Source organism: Zophobas morio, unplaced genomic scaffold, assembly GCF_036711695.1.
Source record: "Zophobas morio isolate AGI-343-1 ecotype UQ-CSIRO unplaced genomic scaffold, CSIRO_AGI_Zmor_V1 ptg000002l, whole genome shotgun sequence".
Classification (NCBI taxonomy): domain Eukaryota; kingdom Metazoa; phylum Arthropoda; class Insecta; order Coleoptera; family Tenebrionidae; genus Zophobas; species Zophobas morio.
Window position 1 is genome coordinate 6224108 of NW_026972107.1, and position 25756 is coordinate 6249863.

General features: G+C 36.4%; 1 protein-coding gene across 1 annotated transcript in view; it reads left to right on the top strand.

Annotated features, from left to right (window-relative positions):
• Rg (rugose) overlaps window positions 1–25756 on the top strand; it is a 255743-nt gene that overhangs the window by 16722 nt on the left and 213265 nt on the right. The gene's annotated exons all lie outside the window — the stretch shown is intronic.

Here is a 25756-nt window from a genome sequence, read left to right on the forward strand (position 1 = left end):
GTGAAATTTCGAAAATTTCGTTGAAAATTGGTCGGAAATTGGCCGTATTTTGCATATTTTTTTCATATTTCAAAGGACGATTCTGGAAAAACGAACGGAGTTATCGAAGAAATGAAAGCGGATATGATTTCTGCGGCCCCAAGTCTACAAGAAAATATATTTAGCGAAATTTCGAAAATTTCGTTGAAAATTGGTCGGAAATTGGTCGTATTTTGAATATTTTTGTATATTTCAAAGGACGATTCTGGAAAAACCATTGGAGTTATCGAAGAAATGAAAGCGGATATGGCTTCTGCGGCCCGAAATCTACAAAGAAAATGCATTTAGTGAAAATTCGAAAATTTCGTTGAAAATTGGTCGAAAATTGGTCGTATTTCGAATATTTTTGTATATTTCAAAGCACGATTCTGGAAAAACCAATGCAGTTATCGAAGAAATGAAAGCGGATATGACTTCTGCGGCCCGAAATCTACAAGAAAATGTATCTAGTAAAATTTCGAAAATTTCGTTGAAAATTAGTCGAAAATTGGTGGTATTTTGCATATTTTTACATATTTTAAAGGACGATTCTGGAAGAACCATTGGAGTTACCAAAGAAACGAAAGCGGAAATGACTTCTGCGGCCCCTAATCAACAAGAAAATGTATTTAGTGAAATTTCGAAAATTTCATTGAAAATTGGTCGGAAATTGGGTGTATTTTGTATATTTTTGTATATTTCTATGGACGATTCTGGAAGAACCACTGGAGTTATCGAAGAAATGAAAGTGGATATGACTTCTGCGGCCCCAAATCTACAAGAAAATGTATTTAGTGAAATTTCGAAAATTTCGTTGAAAATTGGGCGTATTTTGCATATTTTTGTATATCTCAAAGGACGATTCCGGAAGAACCGTTGGAGTTATCGAAGAAATGAAAGCAGATATGACTTCTGCGGCCTGAAATCTACAAGAAAATGCATTTAGTGAAAATTCGAAAATTTCGTTGAAAATTGGTCGGAAATTGGGCGTATTTTGCATATGTTTGTATATTTCAAAGCACGATTCTGGAAAAACCAATGGAGTTATCGAAGAAATGAAAGCGGATATGACTTCCGCGGCCCCAAATCTACGAGAAAATGTATTTGATGAAATTTCGCAAATTTCGTTGAAAATTGGTCGGAAATTGGTCGTATTTTGCAAATTTTTTTCATATTTCAAAGGACGATTCTGGAAAAACCAATGGAGTTATCGAAGAAATGAAAGCGGGCATGACTTCTGCGGCCCCAAATCTACAAGAAAATGTATTTAGTGAAATTTCGAAAATTTCGTTGAAAATTAATCGAAAATTGGTCGTATTTTGCATATTTTTGTATATTTCGAAGGACGATTCTGGAAAAACCAATGGAGTTATCGAAGAAATGAAAGCGGATATGACTTCTGCGGCCCGAAATCTACAAGAAAATGCATTTAGTGAAAATTCGAAAATTTCGTTGAAAATTGGTCGGAAATTGGGCGTATTTTGCATATGTTTGTATATTTCAAAGCACGATTCTGGAAGAACCAATGGAGCTATCGAAGAAATGAAAGCGGATATGACTTCTGCGGCCCGAAATTTACAAGAAAATGTATCTAGTAAAATTTCGAAAATTTCGTTGAAAATTAGTCGAAAATTGGTGGTATTTTGCATATTTTTACATATTTCAAAGGACGATTCTGGAAGAACCATTGGAGTTATCGATGAAACGAAAGCGGAAATGACTTCTGCGGCCCCAAATCAACAAGAAAATATATTTAGTGAAATTTCGAAAAGTTCATTGAAAATTGGTCGGAAATTGGGTGTATTTTGTATATTTTTGTATATTTCTATGGACGATTCTGGAAGAACCACTGGAGTTATCGAAGAAATGAAAGCGGATATGACTTCTGCGGCCCGAAATCTACAAAAAATGTATTTAGTGAAATTTCGAAAATTTCGTTGAAAATTGGTCGGAAATTAGTCGTATTTTGTATATTTTTGTATAATTCAAAGGACGATTTTGGAAGAGCCATTAGAGTTATCGAAGAAATGAAAGCGGATATGACTTCTGCGGCCCGAAATCTACAAGAAAATGTATTTAGGAAAATTTCGAAAATTTCGTTGAAAATTGGTCGGAAATTGGACGTATTTTGTATATTTTTGTATATTTCAAACGACGATTCTGGAAGAACCATTGGAGTAATCGAAGAAATGAAAGCGGACATGATTTCTGCGGCCCGATATCTACAAGAAAATGTATTTAGTGAAATTTAAAAAATTCGTTGAAAATTGGTCGGAAATTGGGCGTATTTTGCATATTTTTGTACATTTCTAAGGGCGATTCTGGAAAAACCAATGGAGTAATCGAAGAAATGAAAACGGATATGACTTCTGCGGCCCGAAATCTACAAGAAAATGTATTTAGTAAAATTTCGAAAATTTCGTTGGAAATTGGTGGAAAATTGGCCGTATTTTGCATATTTTTACATATTTCAAAGGACGATTCTGGAAAAACCAATGGAGTATCGAAGAAATGAAAGCGGATATGACTTCTGCGGCCTGAAATCTACAACAAAATGTATTTAGTGAAATTTCGAAAATTTCGTTGAAAATTGGTCGGAAATTGGGCGTATTTTGCATATTTTTGTATATTTCAAAGGTCGATTCTGGAAGAACCATTGGAGTTATCGAAGAAATGAAAGTGGATGTGACTTCTGCGGCCCCAAATCTACAAGAAAATGTATTTAGCGAAATTTCGAAAATTTCGTTGAAAATTGGTCGAAAATTGGACGTATTTTGCATATTTTTGTATATTTCAAAGGACGATTCTGGAAAACCCAATGGAGTTATCGAAGAAATGGAAACGGATATGACTTCTGCGGCCCCAAATCTACAAGAAAATGTATTTAGTGAAATTTTGAAAATTGATCGGAAATTGGGCGTATTTTGCATATTTTTGTATATTTCAAAGGACGATTCTGGAAGAACCATTGGAGTTATCGAAGAAATGAAAGTGGATGTGACTTCTGCGGCCCCAAATCTACAAGAAAATGTATTTAGCGAAATTTCGAAAATTTCGTAGAAAATTGGTCGAAAATTGGACGTATTTTGCATATTTTTGTATATTTCAAAGGGCGATTCTGGAAAAACCAATGGAGTTATCGAAGAAATGAAAGCGGATATGACTTCTGCGGCCCGAAATCTCCAAGAAAATGTATTTAGTGAAATTTCGAAAATTTCGTTAAAAATTGGTCGGAAATTGGGCGTATTTTGCATATTTTTGTACATTTCTAAGGGCGATTCTGGAAAAACCAATGGAGTAATCGAAGAAATGAAAACGGATATGACTTCTGCGGCCCGAAATCTACAAGAAAATGTATTTAGTAAAATTTCGAAAATTTCGTTGGAAATTGGTGGAAAATTGGCCGTATTTTGCATATTTTTACATATTTCAAAGGACGATTCTGGAAAAACCAATGGAGTATCGAAGAAATGAAAGCGGATATGACTTCTGCGGCCTGAAATCTACAACAAAATGTATTTAGTGAAATTTCGAAAATTTCGTTGAAAATTGGTCGGAAATTGGGCGTATTTTGCATATTTTTGTATATTTCAAAGGTCGATTCTGGAAGAACCATTGGAGTTATCGAAGAAATGAAAGTGGATGTGACTTCTGCGGCCCCAAATCTACAAGAAAATGTATTTAGCGAAATTTCGAAAATTTCGTAGAAAATTGGTCGAAAATTGGACGTATTTTGCATATTTTTGTATATTTCAAAGGACGATTCTGGAAAACCCAATGGAGTTATCGAAGAAATGGAAACGGATATGACTTCTGCGGCCCCAAATCTACAAGAAAATGTATTTAGTGAAATTTTGAAAATTGATCGGAAATTGGGCGTATTTTGCATATTTTTGTATATTTCAAAGGACGATTCTGGAAGAACCATTGGAGTTATCGAAGAAATGAAAGTGGATGTGACTTCTGCGGCCCCAAATCTACAAGAAAATGTATTTGGCGAAATTTCGAAAATTTCGTAGAAAATTGGTCGAAAATTGGACGTATTTTGCATATTTTTGTATATTTCAAAGGGCGATTCTGGAAAAACCAATGGAGTTATCGAAGAAATGAAAGCGGATATGACTTCTGCGGCCCGAAATCTACAAGAAAATGTATTTAGTGAAATTTCGAAAATTTCGTTGAAAATTGGTCGGAAATTGGGCGTATTTTGCATATTTTTGTACATTTCTAAGGGCGATTCTGGAAAAACCAATAGAGTAATCGAAGAAATGAAAACGGATATGACTTCTGCGGCCCGAAATCTACAAGAAAATGTATTTAGTAAAATTTCGAAAATTTCGTTGGAAATTGGTGGAAAATTGGCCGTATTTTGCATATTTTTACATATTTCAAAGGACGATTCTGGAAAAACCAATGGAGTATCGAAGAAGTGAAAGCGGATATGACTTCTGCGGCCTGAAATCTACAACAAAATGTATTTAGTGAAATTTCGAAAATTTCGTTGAAAATTGGTCGGAAATTGGGCGTATTTTGCATATTTTTGTATATTTCAAAGGACGATTCTGGAAGAACCATTGGAGTTATCGAAGAAATGAAAGTGGATGTGACTTCTGCGGCCCCAAATCTACAAGAAAATGTATTTAGCGAAATTTCTAAAATTTCGTAGAAAATTGGTCGAAAATTGGACGTATTTTGCATATTTTTGTATATTTCAAAGGACGATTCTGGAAAACCCAATGGAGTTATCGAAGAAATGGAAACGGATATGACTTCTGCGGCCCCAAATCTACAAGAAAATGTATTTAGTGAAATTTTGAAAATTGATAGGAAATTCAAATTGGGCGTATGTTGCATATTTATTTCATATTTAAAAGGACGACTCTGGAAAAACCAATGGAGTTATCGAAGAAATGAAAGCGGATATGACTTCTGCTGCCCCAAATCTACAAGAAAATGTATTTAGTGAAATTTAGAAAATTTTGTTGTAAATTGGTCGGAAATTCGGCGTATTTTGCATATTTTTGTACAGGGTGTTATTGAAAGGTACGTACAACAAAATGGACAGTTCTTCGCGAAGTCTAAGAAGTCGGAAAAACTTATTTTGTCTTATCAAAATTTTAAGGGGAAAATTAACCCTTATTCAATCTTTTTAGACGCTACTGAAGGATAAATAGGTAAAATTAATTTATTTTAGTAAATCCTAGCAACTGTAACAATAAAACTTTTGTCAAGACTAAATGTTGCTATAGAAACGAAAGATCTTTTTATCAGAGGCGTACAATGAATTTGGACATACATTTTAACAATTTTTATCTCTAAAAGGAGAACACTTTTACCTGAACTTTTTTTAAATTTTAGCACCCATACTTGGAGACCAACTGCCGATTTTATTTTGTACGTACCTTTCAATAACAGGCTGTATATTTCAAAGGACGATTCTGGAAGAACCATTGGAGTTATCGAAGAAATGAAAGTGGATATGACTTCTGCGGCCCGAAATCAACAAGAAAATGTATTTAGTGAAATTTCGAAAATTTCGTTGAAAGTTGGTCGGAAACTGGGCGTATTTTGCATATTTTTTCATATTTCAAAGGACGATTCTGGAAAAACCAATGAAGTTATCGAATAAATGATAGCGGATATGACTTCTGCTGCCCCAAATGTACAAGAAAATGTATTTAGTGAAATTTGAAAATTTCATTGAAAATTGGTCGGAAATTGGTCGTATTTTACACATTTTTGTATATTTCAAAGGACGATTCTGGAAGAACCATTGGAGTTATCGACGAAATGAAAGCGGATATCACTTCTGCGGCCCGAAACCTACAGAAAAATATATTTAGCGAAATTTAGAAAATTTCGTTGAAAATTGGTCGGAAAATAGGCGTATTTTGCATATTTTTTCATATTTCAAAGGACGATTCTGGAAAAACCAATGGAGTTATCGAAGAAATGAAAGCGGATATGACTTCTGCTGCCCCAAATCTACAAGAAAATGTATTTAGTGAAATTTCGAAAATTTCATTGAAAATTGTTCGGAAATTGGTCGTATTTTACATATTTTTGTATATTTCAAAGGACGATTCTGGAAGAACCATTGGCGTTATCGACGAAATGAAAGCGGATGTGACTTCTGCCGCCCCAGATCTACAAGAAAATGTATTTAGTGAAATTTCGAAAGTTTCGTTGAAAATTGGTCGGAAATTGGTCGTATTTTGCATATTTTTGTATATTTCAAAGGACGATTCTGCAAAAACCAATGGAGTTATCGAAGAAATGAAAACGGATTCATATCAGAAGTCATCTTCTGCGGCCCCAAATCTACAAGAAAATGTATTTAATGAAATTTCGAAAATTTCGTTGAAAATTGGTCGAAAATTGGGCGTATTTTGCGTATTTTTTTCATATTTCAAAGAACGATTCTGGAAAAGCCAATGGAGTTATCGAAAAAATGAAAGCGGATATGACTTCTGCGGCCCCAAATCTACAAGAAAATGTATTTAGTGAAATTTCGAAAATTTTGTTGAAAATTGGTCGGAAATTGGTCGTATTTTGTATATTTTTGTATATTGCAAAGGACGATTCTGGAAGAACCATTGGAGTTATCGAAGAAATGAAAGCAGATATCACTTCTGCGGCCCGAAATCTACAAGAAAATGTATTGGGTGAAATTTCGAAAATTTCGTTGAAACTTGGTCGAAAGTTTCTTTTTCGTTTCCATTTTCAATGTCTCGATTTTTCGAATTGCAATTTTTCTATTCTTTCACAATTTATCGTTTCTTCAAGTTTTTCATTTTATAATTTTGTTCATTTTGAAATTTTTCTGTTTTTCGCTTTTTAGATTTCTCAATTTTTGTTAAGTAACGGCCCGTTATGGAACATCGAAAACTTGACAAAAATCGTGTTTGCCCAGGAATGAAGTGTCTAATCAGGGAAGATAATCCCAAATCTTGTTTACAGGTTTTCAGTTTTAATTTTTTTTTTTGTTGAAAAACAGGAAAAATAAAAATCGGGAAAATGAAAAATGAAAAATTAAGAATTCGAGAAATTAAAATTTTCAAAATTGAAAACAGAAAAACCCCAAACCAAAAAATTCATAAAGCGAACACTTGTGAATTTGGAAAACTGTAAAGTTAAAAAAATTCATGTTGAAAATTCGAAAAACTGAAAAATGAAAAATTTTGAATTGTTCAATTTGGTATTTAGTATTCATTTTTTCGATTCTTTGGTTTTTTTGAATCGCAATTTTTAGATCTAACAATTTTCAATTTTTTGATTTGTGGATTTTACAATTAGCAATTTTTCCAGTTTTCAATTTTTGTTTCTTCAGCTTTTGAATTTTTCATAATTCAGTTTTTCATCTCTTAAATTTTTCAAGTGGCAATTTTTCGCTCTTACAATTTTTCGTTTTTCAATTTTCCGATTTTATAATTTTTTGATTTTTGCGTTTTTAGGTTATTCAATTTTTCGATTTCTCAATGTTTGCACCAAAATTGCAGACGAACGTCGAAAATACCGAGGCAAAATGGAAAAAAATTGTGTTTGACCAGGAATGGGAGAGAAAATAATCTTGCTTACAATGTTTCAAAATTTCGGTCTTCATAAATTTGTTTTTTCAATTTAAAAATTTATAATTGAAAATTGGAAAAATTGATAAAACGAAAAATTTCAAATACCAAAAACTGTAAAGTGGAAAAATTGTAAGATCAAAAAATTGCATGTTGAAAATTTGAAAAATCGAAACATTAAAAATTGAGAAATTAAAAAACTCGCAACTTTGGAATTTTTCAAATAGGTATTCAATTTTTCGTTTCTTCAGTTGTTTGATTTGCTATTTTTAGATTTAACAGTTTTTCAATTTTTGGATATACATATGTATGTATATTCATTTTCCGTTTTTTCAATAATGATTTAATTATTTTTAATTTTCCAATTTCTTGATTTGTAGTTTTTCTATTTTACAGTTTTTCGTTTTTTTTTAATGTCTTAGTTGGCAATTTTTCGATTTTAGAATTTTTCAGTTTTCAGTTTTCCCAGGTATCAATTTTTGTATTTTCAGCTTTTGAATCATTATTAAGCTTTTCGTATCTTCAATTTTTCAATTTGCATTTGCATTTCGAGAAAATGAAAATAAACTTAAAAAATTGTAAAGTTTAAGTTGAAAACTCGAAAAATTGAAGCGAAAAATCGAAAACTCAGAAATCGGTGCCGATTACAAAAAAAAGCCGATGTGCTTCGCTGTGATTGGTCGGCACGGATGCGGAAATTAATGTATCAGCTTCTGAGGACAAGTATCTTTCAAATTCTTTCGAGCAATTCGGCGTAATCGTTTTTAGATTTAAAAAAATTGATAAATAATATGATTTGAGTTCAGATTTTTCATAGAATTAGTAGCTTCCAGACTCTGCTTTTAAAATAACAAATGTCTTTATCATAAAGCATTAACTGTGGAACATATGTGTTTTAGTATGTCAATATATCTCGTTAGAGTGTTCGGATTAAACTCGCGCTTCGCACTCGATCAGGCTTCGACGACTCTAACTTGCGCTATCTATCTTCTGCGAGAATTGTGGCACTCGTTATGTTATTATTGAGGATGAAATTGTTACGTCAACAGAAAAATTCCGCTTGAATCATATCAGTCTCTGCAGTCAGCCCGTCAAATAACGAAATAGTTTAATGAATAGTAGACGTAAAATCCATATCTATCTTTAGTTGAAAAGAAATTTTTGTTTACGTGATTACTCCGCCTTCCCTGCTTTCGCTCAGTCGGCGTCGCTGTGTATCGAACCGAATACATCCTTGAATCTGCAGTAAATTCTTTAATACGGTATTTACTTTAGTATCGTTCAGGTGCCAAGTGCTTTTTTACGTCCCTATTTATTGGCGTGTTCCTGGTTTCCGTCGATACGCAAATCCCCGTGCATTTAATATAGACCGAGCGGAGTATTGACGTTTCTTTTATCAGACGTACAATTCCCGCTGCATCGGAAATGTCTCGTGGATGATTCAATAACTACTCTCTTACCTATGCATTATGAAATATTAAAACGCGCGAAGCAGACGGCATTAAAAATTCGCGCACCGGCGAGAAGAAAACGGCGCAATTAGGCTACGTCGTTTTAATCGGATGAAAAATGGAGCTTTCCGAGTTGTTTTTTGCTCTGTGTGGAGCTTCTTTCCGTGTAAGAAAATCGATGAACTAACTGCCTCTGTTAACTTAGTCCGGACACGCGTGGCTTTTATTATTTTTTAAAAACCCGACGCTCGGTTGTCTCTTAACGACCTCACCGAGTTAAATGCGCTGTTCGAAAATCTTCACGAACTGTTAATTTTTCCACCCAAATTGGAATATACGAAATGAATGCGGCATAATTTCGTACGAATTCCAAAGAATCGCGTCCAAATTGCGCAACTAAATTTAGATTACGACTCGAAACTGAGTAGATTTTACAGCGTTAAAGGCTTAACAGACGGAGTTCGGGTTCAGTTTTTGCGTCGAACTAGTGCTGACGTTTAGATCCGGCGAAGGTTTGCGGTGAAACTTTATTCTTGTTTTTCCGGTCAGTTTTTAAGATTCCGGGATCAGTGCGTCGGGAGGTTCTCGGGTTTCGGCGCCGCCATATATGAACGAGCATTGTTTCGATGTGGGCGGCAATCACTGACGACCGCTTTAACAGACAGGGCTCATTACTCACACAAAGCCCGTACAGATAACGAGAATAAAGAGGAATTTCTAGTCCGGTCCAGAGGTTTTTGTCGGTGGCTTTGTTTCCGGCTTGCGGAATTTAGGGAAGATTTTTTCAGAGGGTTTGATTAATTGGGAATAGTGTAGGTTTACGTGAGGAATACGTCTTGTGTGTTGGCTCGGGCTCGGAATGGCGGAAATAACCGCCGACAAAGGCCCGGATTTATTATTTTTTGTCCATAAAGTAGAAATCTGTGTAGGTTGTAAAAGTCTGGCCAGGGCGTTTTTGCTAGGGGCGGACCGTGATTTTTTTTTTAGAACAGCAAATGAAGCTGTTTATTTTGTATGTTTATTGTGGTAATAAGTTTGGAAATGACTGCTGAGATAAATGGTGTTACATGTGGCGAGCTCCATTTTTAGGTTCAACGCAAACGAGTGTAATTTATTTTGGAAACAAATTGTTTTGTGTGCAACAACGTTGTCGGTGAAAATGTTGTTATGTCTGTGGTTTTTTTCGCTTTTATGTTGAATTTTAGACGACTTGGGTTGTGGGAATTACGGTTTTGTTATTTTATTATTCCTGAAACCATATTTTACATCGGTTTGAAAATTGGGGAGGAAATAGCGAGAATTTCCAGGGAAAAGTGGACCCGACGTACAGGGTGTCATCTCAATTTACAAAGTTCACAATATTCGAGGATTTCTTAAGAAATTACGTCGCAATCTTGACGGGGGTCACTGGAATGCAATTCACCATTTTACTCGCGAACAAGATGGTGCTCCTCCGTGCTCAGAAAATACTAAAAGTAATTTCAATATTCAAGTGAATAAAGCGCGAGGTGGAGATGCACGAAGATCGCGTTACCGTTGTTTATGTACGGAAATATGACCTCGTAATTGTAAAACCACAGATCTGCAAGCTTCGAGCCAAATACACCATAAAAACTTTCCGGTAAACTTGGACAAATTGCCTCGTTCCTGTATAGCCGTGTTCACGTGTGGCTTACCCGAATTCACCCCCTCCGTCATTCGGGTCATGCCCCGACACATAAATATTGGCAAAGGTCAGAATTCGATCGAGTCGAGGCAAATTACCGAATTAATAAACCATCATCGGTTCGAAAACTCCCTCGGGGAGCAAAAAAGGCACACATATTCTAAATATAAAATAGAGGACGTCGACGAACTCCTAATCGATCGACTGTGTACCCTCTTGCACTGACGTCTCCTATCTCTAAATTCAATCCACGAGAGATGGAAATTGTTGCCATAAATTCACGCCGAAACCAGAATGCACACCGTGGATGTCAACCTTCGAATAACACAAACACATTAACTAAGTTAACACAAACAAATCTGCAATGATATCGTTACGCGTAAATCCGAAACCTGGCGTTTGATTAAATCGCAAATTATCTCCAAGGCACACATCCGAGACCTCGTCGTATCGATCCCGGGATTGTTGTGCCGTACGGACATCCTTCATCCTTTTCATTTGCAGTTTGATGGAACTCATAAAACTGTCGAGGGTCCCGGCCGGACCTGCTACAAGAAACGCACAAAATTGGACAACGACGGGACGCTCGCCAGATTTATCCCTCTTTTCGAGTACTTTAGGGCAGGTGGCCGCCGGATTCCGCTCGGGAAGCTCCGCCGGAACTCCCGGAATCTGAAAAATCGCCCCTGGATTTTTATACGTTCTCTAATTCATAACGGCGAGAGCTGGTTTTAATTCGGCCGATTTAACTAAACTGGGACGAAAATAATCACCGAAAAGGGAAAGCTTTTTGTACGAGCTTTGTACGAACAATGTGTTTTCTTCAAAAAGAAACTAATAAGTACATGTTTTGAATATGGCGACATTGTTGATCAGTTTATATAAACACCTGAAATTTTCTGTTTTCGATAAAAATGGTGGAGGCGCCGGGAGAACACATTTTGAAACCCCAGAAAAATTAAGAAAGTTGGCTTTGACTTGTGATCGTCAACAAAAGTGGAACCCTACGTTGTGTAAAACACAAAATAGGGAGGACGCAAAAATCGTTTATTCCTTCTTCCCGACAAAAAAAAAAAAAAAGAAAAAAACTGACTAGTTCTTAACGACAAAATACTACCTAGGTTTGGAAATGAAATGAAATCAGATCAACCGAATCAGTGCAAATATTTGAATATCACAAATTAAAAAAAAACACAAAGGAAAGAAAAATCTAATTTAAAGTAACTGAATGCAGTCGAGCAATGGAACGAAATTTGAATTAACAGTAAACTACGCAGCGTGGAAGTGCATAGCGAGAGCGGCGCGAAAGGCGTCTCGTCGTGAAGGTCTCTGCCCCAACCAGAGCCACACGATGAATTTCAAGGAAGAAAACAAAAAAAATTAAATGATGCCGCATTCTGTCAACAGAATTTACACGATTTTAAATTATGTGTTGTTTTAAGTTATTAATTACGTCAAATCTCATTCAATACAATCGAAAATCAAAATTCGCTGGTCTCGGAAAGCACTTCATGTACTTCGAGGAGAAAAGTTAAGTCGCAAAAAAATAATTTGACCTCAAAAAGAAAAGCGATTAAACTTGTAAGAAAATATTAAACCACTCCTGTTTCTCGAGTCCAATCTCGAATTAAAAGTTAGTTATACATAACTTGAGAAATCAAAGAGTGAAGCCTGAATAAGGGAATTTTCTGACACGTGGGTTTTATGAATAATTCCAGTCTGTTAAATTGTGTTAGAACAGGAACATTTAAAAATACTTAGGAACAATAAACAAAAATTTACACCACGTGTTGACATCGGCGAAACTACACAACATTTGAGATAAAAAGCCATTCATAATAGTGAATTACGCTTGTGAGAAACCGTGTCGTCGCTGTCGGTACTATTTATTAGTAAACAATGGCTACTTAATGAAACTAGAAACTGAAATTAACCTTGGTACTTAATGCTCACTACGTGTTTACACTAGTACTGTTACACCAGAAGTGACCAAAACGAGTTTACTTCGCCACGCCTTAATTACATTACCCATTCCTCACCAACTAATTTCCCAGATGAGCTACCAAACTGAAGTTGCACATGGTTGTCTACGTTTAATGATTTTCTTAATTTATTTTTCAAATTCAAATTATTCAAATACGGTTTTGTGGCGTTGTTTTTTTCTCTCAGAGCGAAATTTATTATTTATTTAAAATTTATATCTGCAAGTAAAAATGCAAAGAAATTTTGAATCGAAAAAGAACCTATTTTCGGTAGGATTGACTTGAATTTTCACATGAAGGCACGTTTTGCTCCGTTGCTTGAAAAGGCACAGTGATTGAGTACGCATTCGTGATTTTGAGACAATTTCCGTTCGGATAGAACTTTTCTGAGATCGATTCGAGAAACTTTAAAAATGTGGACCCCTACGTTGTGTTTTTTTTATGGCGGAATACGTTCAAATAATAATTAGACCTGAAAAATGTGTTTAATGTGATACTTCGGTAACAACATCAGAAACTTTAGTTATAACATAACAAACAAACGAGTGAAGCCTGAATAAGTGAAATTCCTGACACGTGGTTTTTATGAATAATTTCAGACTGTTAAGTTGTGTTAGAATAAGGAACATTTAAAATCATAACATGATCGGTGAACTTGCGAACAATAAACAAGAATTTACACCACGTGTTGAAATCGGCGAAACTTCACAACATTTGAGATTAGAAAACCATTAATGACAGTGAATTACGCGTGTGGGAAACCGTGGCGTCGGCGGCGGTACTATTCATGTTCGTTTAAACAATGGCTATTTAATGAAACTACAAACTAAACTAACCTAGGTATCCTTAATGTTCACCACGTGTTTACACTAGCACCGTTGCACCAGAAGTGACCCGAACGAGTCGCCATGCCTTAAACCATTACCCACCCCTGTCCAACTTACTACCAACTAATTCCTTAGACGAGCTACTAAACTGAAGTGGTTGCCTTTAACGATTTTCTTAATTTATTTTTCAAATTCAAATTATTTATTATCGATTTCAGATCGCTAGAAATGACTAAATCTAGTGTCTTTATTTTTGAGCTATGTAATTTTTTTCCAATTTAAAATCGCCTTAGAACGTCAAGCCAAATGATTAATTCTCCATAAAATGTCAATAATGTCAGTTTAAATAAATTAGTCTAATTCGTCTACAAACTCAAATTCTGAGTCATCCGAATCTCATTCCGCGAAATTTATAACCACCGGTGGAATCTTGTCCACAGGTAAAGTTGTCATTAACTTCTCCGTGTCCACCAAATTTGGCATTTTAAAAATTTTTCGCCACCTCTTAAAAGGTTACCAATCTTTAGGGTTTAGTGATTATAAAAACGTATCTGAGTGACAAAAAAATTACTGTTAGTTGTTTCTAGCGATCTCGAATCGCTAAAAATCATTCTTATCTTAGCAAGTTCTAGCATCGCCCACCCACCCTCTCTTTTCTTGGAAGGTATATCATTTGCCAAAATCAGTCTTGACATAACAAGTACTAGCCCCGCCCACCCACCCCTCTTTTCTTGGAAGGTATATCATTTGCCAAAATCAGTTTTATCTTAGTAAGTACTAGCCCCGCCCACCCACCTTCTTCTCATTCTAAGGACTAATTTTATTTCTGTTTAGTATAAGATGCACCTTTCAATCAGAGCAGATACAATTAATCGATGAAAAGGAGGCGCGGTGGGTGGGCGGGGTTAATTACATATTCTTCTATAAAGTGGGAGGAGGGTAGGTGAGTGGGGTTAATTATATATTCTTGTGTAGAGTGAGAGTGGTAACTAATAGAGCCCAGCTTGTAAAAAAAGTTAAAAAAATTGGTCTAAAGAATTTAGACAGTACTTCCCTCGCTGTCGGAAACGTGACGACTGCATGTCTATTATGTTTTTTTTTTCACAGTAGATTTCATTATTTTTTTGAGTCACCCGGTATATGCAAATTCAAAAAATATGAATGGAATGATTAATTACAAGTACAGACTCATCATATTTTGTATATTCTAGATAGGATTTATTCGGCAAACTTTTGAGCTGACGTCATCAGTTTTTTTGTAGAAGATAACCAAATATATTTTGACTTAAAATTTATTATGCTCTTTATAACCTTAAAACATTTGCAAGATTTCAAAACATTCGGTTCCGGAGTTCCTGATTAAATCAATAAAATACATTTACCCTTTTTTTTGGGTCACCCTGTATATGCAAATCCAAAAAATATGAATGGAGTGATAAATTACAAGTATAGACTCATCATATTTTGTACAGTTTAGATAGGATTTATTCGGCAAACTTTCGAACTGACGTCATCAATTTTTTGGAGGGGATAATCAAAAATATTTTGACTAAACATTTATTATGCTCTTTATAACCTTAAAACATCTGCAAGATTTCAAAGCATTCGGTTTTGTAGTTCCTGATTAACTCAATAAAATAAATTCACGCATTTATTAATTTTTTTGAGTCACCCTGTATATGGAAATCGAAAAAATTTGAATGGAATGATAAATGACAAGAAGAGGCTCACCATATTTTCTACATTTTAGATAGGATTTATTCGGCAAAATTTTGTGGCGACGTCATAAATTTTTTAGGGGGGATGAGCAAATACATTTTGATCAAAAACTTACCATGCTTATGATAACTTCAAAACACCTTCAAGATTTTAAAGCATTCGGTTTCGTAGTTCCTGAGTAAATCAGTAAAATAAATTTACGCATTCATTAATTTTTTTGAGTCACCCTGTATATGCAAATCCAAAAAATATGAATGGAGTGATATATCACAAGCACAAACTCATCATATTTTGTACATTTTACTTAGATAGGATTTATTTGGCAAACTTTTGAGCTGACGTCATCAAGTTTTTGGAGGGGATAACCAAATATATTTTGAGTAAAGATTTATGATGCCCTTTATAGCCTTAAAACATCTGCAACATTTCAAAACATTCGGATTAGCAGATTCAAAATTAAGTTGCAAAATGTTGTTTTATAATTTTGATTTTTTTTTCCAAAAATCTGGACGTTTCGGGTAAAAACTCAATTCGGAGTCGTAAACTACATGTTTAGGACTATATTATTTTATACAGTTTAAAACCCATTTACTATGTACAATTTTGAAGTGACGTCATCACATTAGTGATGGGGATGATTAGACAAATTTTGATTAGCGTTTTACCATCTACATGATTTTCCTAAAATAACTACAAAATTTCACAACAATCGGTCCAGTATTTTCGGAGATTATCTGTGTAATAAAAATCCGGGACGGCAGACAGACGGACAGCCGGACGGACAGACGGACACACGGACAGACAGACGGAAATGGGAGACCTATTTCTTCCTCTTCTAGGGGTCATGAAAGATCGAGAAAACGTAAAAGTAGAGAGTCGACCGACGGACTCGATTACAATACTTCCTTTGCTTACGCTCGGGAAGTAAAAACCGGCAATTGTAAATTTTTTTATACTTGCTATAAAATTTACTTCTTATTTCAGAACAAAAAAAAAAAGAAAAAACGAGTGGGTAGGTGGGGCTAAGTTTAACTTGTCCCTACTGTCTTTTATAAGCAAAGTGTAGCCCCGCCCACCCACCTCCTTTTCATTCGAGCGACTACTCCTAATATTGTTCCGTCTTATCTTAGCAAGTACTAGCCCCGCCCACCCGCCCACTTCTTATTCTAATGACTAATTATATTTGTGTTTAGTACTTTTCAATCAGAGCAGATAAAATTAATCAGTGAAATGGAGAAGGGGTGGGTGGGCGGGGTTACTTCCATGTTCTTTTGTAAAGTGGGAAAAAGGTAGGTGGGCGGGGTTAGTTATATATTCTTGTGTAGAGTGAGAGTGGCAACTAATAGAGCCCAGCTTGTAAAAAAAGTAAAAAAAAAACGGCAATTGTAACTTTTTTTGTACTACTTCCTATAAAATGCACTTCTTATATCAGAACAAAAAAAAATGGAAGAACGGGTGGGTGGGTGGGGCTAACTTTAAAATGACTCCTAATATCGGTCCGCCTTACCTTAGCAAGTACTAGCGCCACGCACCCGACTTTTATTTTATTAGAGGGTATGTCATTTGTCAAAATCAGTGTTATCTTAGCAAGTATTAGCCCCACCCACCCGCCCCCTACTTTATTAGTCTAATTTATTAGTGTCATTTGCCAAAATCAGTTTTATCTTAGCAGGTACTAGTAAATAAATCCGGTTTTTTTTCTGTCAGAGCGAAATTTGAATTCAGACTGGGACACCACAATACATATCTTGATATCTGAGCAAGTAAAAATCCAAACTGGAGTCTTGAATTGAAAAAAGGATCTATTTTCGGACGGATTTCAGCAAATTTTCGCTTTGCTCCGTTATTTGAAGTGGTACAGTGAAATTGAGTACGGATTCGTGATTCTGAGACGATTTCCGTTCGGATAGAATTTTTCTGAGATCGATTTGAGCAACTTTAATTTTTTCGCTAAAAATGGTGGATGCGCCGGGATAATTAATTTAAAATTTAATTATTTTAAGCATTTTTAAGAAGGTTCTGTATAAAGTAATTTGCATATTTTAAATCAAAATATGCATTTTTATAAAGGACAAATTGTGGAAAGGATTCCAGTAACAATTTTCGTATAAAACCGCGTTTTTCTTTTTCATTTAATGAGATACAGTGAAAATGAGCACGCATTCATTATCCATGAACTTGGTCTGTTCTTGGCTGTAAATAATGGTCAGAAAAGGGAGCTTTCATTGGGATGTACTTTTTTCGCAAGTTTTGCACGATATTATCGAGGAGTGTTTTTTGTTCGAAAAGAAAGTTCTTGAAGACAAAAAAATAAGTACATATTTAATGTGGAAAAGTTGTAACATTCGCGTACGATGTATAATTTGAAGGTAGGATGTCAAGTTTGAAAGAATAAAATGTTGGAACTACAACCCCTCGGTAACATTTGTAACCACAATAGAACCAACAAGACGTCTATAAATTGCTAATACATAATTGAAGAGAGTTAACTGTTCCATTAGTAGAACACGTTAGAGTAACGTGTCAAGGTGATGGTTCTCGTTAAACAAGGACGTCACTTAGTTCAACGATCCAGATATATTTCTATGCTTAAATTTTGCATACTTCCGTTTAGTATGCCTAATTTCGTTACGTTGTTTGTTTATTTTATGCGGTGCCTACCTTTTTTTGCACAAACACGGCCGAGCTTCCCGTCGCTTTCCTTAAAAAAAGCGCTTAAAAAACAAGATATAAATATCCATGCGACGACTTTTTAAGCGTCATTTTCTAATCCGGACGCTCCACTGTATTTGTATGTAGATCAGGCTCCCTGTTTTGAAAGGGTGCTGTGTCATTCGCCGAAACCGGAAAAGTTCCTGAATAAAACAGTAGCCCGAGCCTAATGGGACCGCCGCGGTTGTCTCTTTGTTTTGGTGCCGTGCCGTGTGAAGCATTGTTCGTTACTCTTGCATCCTACCAATAAATATTGATGAGGTGACGAGATTATTGATGACGGTGTGACGTACACGTCACCGAGGCGAACGCTGATTAAAAATGCCGCTTGACACGAGAACGAGGGCCAACAATTACGCTGTCATTAATTCCCATCTAAATGCATCTGCTTTTTTCGCATGGACTAGTTATAATTAAACCTCGCTAGGTGGAACGATAAAACTCCCGACTAAGTATATTCGCCAAGTTTGCTAATTTTGCTTACGGAATATTACGCCGACGTTAAATAGAACGTTCAAGACATAAGCCTTTATGCTCTCATATTAACTACTGACGCAACTAGAAGTCAAATAGTGCAGTAATTTCGAGGGATGTTATTTCCGGAACTACAACTATGAAATCTGGTTTATTTGCTCGCTGGAATGATAGGTACAATAAAGAAGTGAAGTTTGGTGAAGTTGAAAGGATGCGGGGGCGTGCTACTAAAATTGAACTTGCGGAAGTTTCCGTGCTGTAACAAAAATTCTTTAGTTTAAAATTCAACGTAGGTGGAAGTTTGCAAAGGTTGTTGACATGTCGGTAAAGCTGTTGGCAGATATTTTTATAAGTCGGAAATAATGGTCGCTTTACAAAAGGCAAGCTGTTCGACGATAGTTCAATTTTCGGAAGAATATCATGTTGCTTCTCGAATACTCCGCTTCGGTACAATTTTCAAACACCATGAGAAAAGAACGTGGAAGCGGAACAACTTGACTTTTCGGGAATGATATCTCATCGAATAAATCGTGAAGGGATCAAGTTAAAGAGTAAATAAAACGGTATTGAGCTCATATCAAAGAAAATCTCTGGTACTGATACCGCCTCCAGCCGATGCGTACCGGCTCAGTAGTACGACTACGAACGGTTTAAAATCTTCAAGAAACTGTTCTACTGTTTGTATTGAACGCTCGGAATCGTCTTCGGAATGACTTTTTTTGCTACTAATAAAAACGAAACTTCGCGATTTTTTTAGGCCCAAAGCAGCATCTGTCCCATATGCGGAAGTATTGTACACTTTAAAGTCGAGCGGTTGCTCCTCCGGGGCGAATTTCCCCGTCGCTAAACACTACAGCGTTCGTTTATACTCTCGATGAACTTGTTTGAGGATTATCCATTCAAATCCGGGTTTGTTTTCCGGCGTTTAACAAGTTTCGTATAATCTCATGAGCGACCTGAAGGCTCTCAACGATATAGATACGCAAATTAGGCGAAAAACGGCCTTTTGTGTTTTATTAGATGGTCCGAAATTCAATTAGGGTTTCCTCGGCCACGTGTTCCAGGTGCCCGTCTGTCGCCCGGAGGATTTACATTTTGCGAACGTCCGGAAATCGAATGCAATGGACTTACGTAAATACGAGTCCGGAACCAATAAAATGTACATCTTCAATATCCGAAGTAGGCAAACAAGGATATTGGGAGAATACAGGAAGCGAGTCCTTGAAGGATTTGTTTTCGTACGTTTAGGCGAAAGGACGAGACAAGTGTCGTCTCGACGAAACCCATCAGAAATAGATCGATGAATAATTTAAGGGTCTATGTGTTTGAGGAAGCTCGAGGGGTAATTTGTTTTGGTTCTGTTATATCCAATTACGAAGTCTTATCTTCGAAATAAGTTATATGGCTGCCAAAGGAAGTGGGGAGGTACGATAGGAAAACCAAGATTATTAAATCGAGGGATTTGGCGACAGTTCGTGCTTATTCATTGTGAAAAAATTCCGAGTTTATTATTGGCCTTTCGCCGGTTTTATGGACGGTTTTACGGTAATGAGGTGCCTTTTGTGAAAGCCAAAGATGATCAGTTCGGGTCAGGACGGAATTGCTTTGTTTACTGTCAACGTTTCGATTTCCCTTTTGATGTCTGGCCCGCTCTCGAATAAATGTTACATCATGGATTTAGCAATTAGTGTGAAATGGAGTAACTAACAGTCGCTCGAAGCGCGATGAAGATGTAACAATAGACTCCTCTTCTGCCCAAAGCTTTCACAGACAATGCTCTTAAATTATTAATTGCGCCAATTCTGGAATCAAGTTTTATTTGGGGAACATCTGAAAATTAGAAGGGATAATTTCGTTGTTAACGGATTGATTGAGTCAAGAGCTTCCTTCTGGAAAAGGGGTTGTAATCAATAACCGACTGGCAGCTCTCTCGGTTTCGATGAAAAATAGAGTATCCTTGTAGATTGATTTAATTATTCGTTCATTATGCTCCATATTAGGCTAATTGGATAAGTTAGGCGGAAGCGAGGCGGTATTTACGTAAGAGGTGTTCACTAAGCGAAGTTTTTCCGAGCGCTTTCTACTCAGACTCTTTTTTTACTCATAATGGAACACTTAACCTTTGTAAATTCCTTCAAGATGCAGCCATCATACACGCTATAATTCTCATTAAATGGTGGTTCGTAGCACTTTGAAGCTTTACAAGAGTTTTTTGCGTCTCGAACAATGCACTGAAAGCGACTTTCAAGTCGTAGCGCGGTTTGTTGCAAGTTGGCAGCTTTTACCAGGAATGGCTTGCAATTAGATTTGTTCTAGCGTTAAGTAAGTTAGCAATAGTTGGGCGCAATTCTATTGCTTGTTTTTAAACTTCCTCAAGATTGTACAGAAAGGTTCTGAATAGGCACGAATGCGTTATGGTTTTTTGCTTCATTCACTAATTTATCACTCATTTAATAATTGTTTGGAGGGGAACCGGAGTCGACATTTTTTTTTTTATATTTTATAATTTATTTACAAATTCTTTTATCTATATAGTTTACAAATAATTAATCTTTTTTTTTTGTTGCAGGTAAGCACCGGCACGCGGTCTTTGACTTCAAATATATACAAATTGGCACGCCTTTTTTTTGTTCCGTACGTAAGTGATAATCATGAAAAAAAGCATTTTTCTCTCTCATTTGAGAAAATTCTATAACCATTACCAAATCAATTTGAACAACTTTATAATTTTTCGATAAAAATGGTGGATGCGCCGGGCTAGTTACTAATATTAATACAGTTTAGAAATAATTATGTATTTATTCAAATATTTTGATATTGGAGGCCCATTTTAGAAAGAATTCTAGCAATTCTAGCGGAGATATACTGAAGAAGTGAGCACAGATTCCGATGCTGAGAAGATCCAATAAGGCGGAATAACAATAAATAATAAAACAATAATAAATATAAGATCTTAAAATACTCCAATTCTTACTTATAACTAAAGTAACTAGTAATATATTGCGAGTGCCTTTGTTCTCAGAGTACATCTTCGGCATGTAGAATATAAAGACAAAGAGAACAGAAAGGAAACAAATATTCATGGCATTCGTTTCGTATTTTCAGAAGTAAAGCACAGTAAGATTTAAAAATACGTATCAAAAGAATAGTATACATTCTTATTCGGGTTTGCTCTATACATTCACTTCCACCGTATAAATTTTTGGATGCAAGGAAAAAACATTAAGGGCCGGTTGCATAAACGCAAATCAAATTTAATCTCTGATTAACTCCATAGTAACGATTGTTATTATCATAGTTACCATTGTTCTTAATCAGAGATTAAATTTGATTTGCGTTTATGCAACCGGCCCTAAAACGTGTGAAATCACCTGGAAAATGGTGAAGCGACCGAGTTTGAACGTCTCACGTGAAATATTTAAGTTGTTAAAGGTGACAACAAAAATTAAAATCAGTTTGTGTCATAACTTCAAAATCTCCTGTTTCAGCAATGGAGGTTTTTCCTAGAAATTCGACTAGGGGAACACGTAGGGGTTTAAATAGTTAGGGGTGTGGCAGATGAAAAAGATGATATCTCTCGTTTTTTATTTTCACGTATAATTTTAGTAACTTTTTTGACAGGAAGCATTTTTTGTCGCTTAATGACACTTCTGACTAGTCCCCGTGTACGTCATTAGTGGCACAGTAGGAGTGCAAAAGTTACTGGTGTCATTCTTACTTTGTCCATTGTATTATTTATGTCCCTCTCTGTTATTCGTGTATGTGGGGAATTCGCCACACCTTGAAATGTAATATATATGTAGTGACCTTAGGGACACGTTGCAGGCAGCGACCTTTGGTGTCGAAGGTTTACATTAAAAGCGCATTTTCTATTTTTTTCTACAAACTTAACCAAAAATGTTACATGTTCTTTCAAAACGATCACAGTTTGTCGGATAGGCAAAAATGAATTTGAATTCATCGCGTGCATCCCGGAAATTGTATTTTAATGTTGATATTGGAGTAATGAATATCACGCGAGTGTTAATTACGCGTTTTTATCAAACGCAAGAAAAATCTTGAAAAGTAATTCAACGCAAACATTTATATGGCAGAATTGAACGCCCAAGATAAGATAAATTTACTCAGGTCTGTATAAATTATTTTAGAAATTCGTTTAACCAACGCGAAGCGTAAATTTTTTGCACTCTTCCTACGTGTATCTCCCCTTCTCAAACAATACGCAAAACCTCTGTCAACTCCCATCCAGATTTCTGCCGAGTCGGCAGCGTTTCGGTTATAATTAACGTCGACATGTGACTTCTGCGGCGGCCGTAAAAACCCACCTAGGTTCGAAGTGGCGGCGCGCTACTCATTACCCGCCTCCATAATTAATTAAATTGCCATTTACACGAAGCATAATTAAATTCTTCCGAACTCGTAGGCGACACTCCGTGTTTTATTCCTCCGCTGTATCGCACTTCGCACCTCGGATTTTCCCCTTATCAGCTTCTCGACCGGACTTTTCGTGACAATATATGATTAAACAAGGCAACACCCGTTCGTGGTCGATTTCGAGCCTTACGCCCCGGAACGGACGAGATGATGAAAAAGTGATAGGGAGAACAAAAAACGCGTTCTAAACGGTTAAAGATGTGCAGTAAACGCAGAATCGCTTCCGTGCTCGTGATTCCGTACGGTTTTTTAGGCTTTTAAAACCGCCGTACTGCGGCCATCATGTGTCGCTGAAAGGTAGTCTTGAATATTTTATGTTCATGGAAATGAAATTTCGTATGCGACGCGACGGCGACGCCGGCTATGACAAAATGCAGGCTTTGGCAGCGAATCCAGCTCGAATTGAATTTGTGGTCACTCGGCGGCGGCCGAAGTTTTAATTGAATTATTAAGATTTTTTTTGGGCCGTCGATGTGTCACGAACACTCGCTGGGAATGAGTCGGGGAAAACGAAAAGGCGGCGGTGGAGAGGGATGAAGGTGGAACGAACGTACCTGCCTCCCTCGGATACACAGGGTATTGATAAAGTCACGGATTTAATCCCAGAAGCGGAAACGTACTTTAACACAAGTTACAAGATTGAGTTTTAACTGCAAACGCGTATATTTTATTCTTGTAGTACAAAAAAAGTGGTAAATCAATTTAATTTATTTCATGACGGGAGAAAACCCCAGCTCACAATGATATAAACCATACAAATAGATATTAATGTGTGAAAATACAAAAGAAAAGAAAATATAAACCATTCACTAAAATTTTCCTAAATAATTGAAAATGAATAGAACATCTTTAACCGTAAATTTTCATTAATATTCTTACGATTCTGTAATATTTTTACGATGGTCGATAATTTAAGTAATTCAAATTTACACGATTTGGCTAGACTTTACTGCTCCCATTGTCGTTGACTAAGACCCATTGTTCCCGAAGATGGCCTCTATTTAATCCCATACATTCCTCTGGATGGTTCGCGAACGCCGCTTCGAAGTTTTTCTGGCCCCCTCAATCGAGACTTGCGGAAACCCGTTCAAACAACCAGCATAGCTTTTCCGTTGATCCTTTAATGATAGTATTTTAAAACTGTAGATAATACACGGCAGCTCGTCATGGTCCCAAGTAGCTTTTCCCTCTCTGTAAACGAATTTTCGTGAATGCTTTCCAAAAAAGCTCGTGAGGTTTCCTTGTGAGACATGTATGTGACATTTTTCGTGGGCCGTTATTAATTTAAATTTTAGCAATTAAGTTTCCGGGCCTTTGTGGCAAATATATCACGTTTAATCCAATTCTGAAAAAATTTAATTAAACCCGAAGGGGTTTTTCTTGTTTTTGGTTTGTTGTCACGTCACGAACGTTCGGTTGGAATGATTTAGGGGAAAAGTTCCGGGAGGACGGTTTTGGAAGTAGATGATCTGTGACGGCGATTCAGCAACAGTAAAAGGTATAGGAGTGCGGAGTGATGAAGTGTTAAACGGCTGGACAACCCGAGAGGGACCGTCCAGATTGATTGAAACCGCAGAAGGTTCAATCGTGGAAAACGCTAGAAACAAGGTCTTTATCTACGTTTCCTGCTGTTCCTTCGGTGACCAGTTGAAAGGGGCAAGTTTAGAGCGCTTAATCTCGAATGACGGAGGGATCTGGGCCATTGTTGGGTTTAGTAATGGCGATTTTTTGTGGGGTTTCATTAGAGGAATCTAAACGGGGCTGGGTGCGGCAGTCATAACGTCAAAAGAGCGCCGACAGACCTGGTAAGAGTAGAGCTACATTTAAATGTGTCGCGAGCTTCGCTCACACTATTTTTTTGTAATTGGAGTGCAGCGTTTTTTAGCTTTAACGCGTGTTAACCTTTGAGTACAGACAGTCGCCTTCATGACCTCAACTAGTTCAACGCCGTTACATTTCCAGGAACAATCAATTTTTTTGGTGTCACGGGAGCTCAGTTACTGTTCGTTGTAATTGGCTATCTGAGTTTGTTTCGCCGTTTGTGGCTTCTTTTACAGAGGCGTAAAACCCTTTAGGAGTTGTTTTCTTCACAAAGGGATAAAAAGCTCGTGTTTTGGTCGTGTTGGCCGTTTGTCGTCTTGAGTGAAAACTTAGGAATTCATTAGGACTTTAGAGTCTTTTGTGTCGTTCGCTCCCCGACTCGTCAACAGAATGGCTTTCTAAGTAAAATTGAGTAGCGAAAGCGAAGAGAGAGTTTCTTTTTTCGTCGTAAAGCGGGTCGTACATCAAACGCAAGAATTAGCTGAAGTTGTGTACTTTTTCTTATCGGCCGAGAGTTTTGCATATTATTCACCCGACAGCGGATGTAGAAGAGCGACGTTTTTCATTTGTGTTTGTGTGTGCTCTGTTCCCATAAATATTGACCGAGCAAACACGAGGGTGTATCGCCTATCTGGATAAAGGGTTTAACCGGAATATATTTGCTCGCACTTTAAGCATCTTTGGCGGCTTGTTGAGCGACGGTGGCGAAGAATAGCGAGGTTTTTATGTTGATTAAATCTCTTGTTTAATGTTTTTCTCTTTATTCGGCTTAATTCGGCGTTTAGCAGACTCGCACAAAAATACGTTCCATTCTTTGTGAGAAGAAAATGGAATTAATCAAGGATGAAAAGATTGTCGGCGGGTAATCAAGTATGTAAGCAAATAATGAAACTTTGTACGGGAAATGTGTTTTTTTTATGTCCGCTACATAAAAGAACGTCTGCCAAAGCGGCAACTTCATTTTGCCGAAGGCGGGATTATCGAGCAATGCGTTGGAAATCTTCCGAATAGTGTGTTCCAGATAGAGTTTTTATGCTTTTTCTTCTACTTTGAGGTATTTGTATTCAAAGTGTGCCACTTTCGA